Source organism: Pteropus vampyrus, unplaced genomic scaffold (assembly GCF_000151845.1).
Source record: "Pteropus vampyrus isolate Shadow unplaced genomic scaffold, Pvam_2.0 Scaffold19, whole genome shotgun sequence".
Lineage (NCBI taxonomy): Eukaryota > Metazoa > Chordata > Mammalia > Chiroptera > Pteropodidae > Pteropus > Pteropus vampyrus.
This window is the reverse complement of record NW_011888800.1, coordinates 8,975,794-8,976,317: the sequence shown is the minus strand read 5'-3', so window position 1 is coordinate 8,976,317 and position 524 is coordinate 8,975,794. Positions and strand designations below refer to the sequence as shown.

The 524-nt window shown below is 35.1% G+C and overlaps 1 protein-coding gene across 6 annotated transcripts in view; it reads right to left on the bottom strand.

The window, feature by feature from the left end:
* The window catches only part of WDR76 (WD repeat domain 76), a 101,413-nt gene that overhangs the window by 47,227 nt on the left and 53,662 nt on the right, over window positions 1–524 (bottom strand). For 4 of the 6 annotated variants that reach the window (XM_011355025.2, XM_011355026.2, XM_011355027.2 and 1 more), the window contains one exon: window positions 278–524. This exon is cut by the window's right edge and continues 1 nt beyond it. The exons of the other annotated variants lie outside the window; for them this stretch is intronic. The gene's annotated coding sequence lies outside the window, so the exon portion shown is untranslated. Of the gene's footprint in view, window positions 1–277 lie in introns of those variants that run through there. 6 annotated transcript variants of the gene reach the window in all.

Genomic DNA, 524 nt, shown 5'->3' with positions numbered 1-524 from the left:
TCATATGTGGGATACAAAACAAAAGCAACAAATGAATAAACCAAACCACCATAAAACCTCATAGTTACAGACAACAGAATGGTAGTTACCAGAGAAGAGGAGCTGGGGGACAACAAAGAGGGTAAAGGGGGTCAAATATATGATGATGGAAGGACAATTAGATTTTGGGTGGTAGGCACACAATAGAGTATACAGATGTGGTAGTATAAAGATATATGTCTGAAACTTACATATTACTATTAACCAATGTCACCCCAATAAATTTTTTAACACATCATTAGACCAAAAAACTTTTAATAATGATCATTCAAAACTTTATAATTTGTTTTAATTTCCCAACATGCTGCCTAATTAAAGTGCTGATGGCATCACAGCCTCCCCTCAAATTCCCTCCCCATCTTGCAAAAACAACCTCCAAGGCTTCTCGCTTACTAAAAGTACATTCTGCTCATAGCTCACATTAATATAGCAATTTATATTTGCTAAATAGACATTAATCTGAACAAACTAGTGCTGCTAAACCA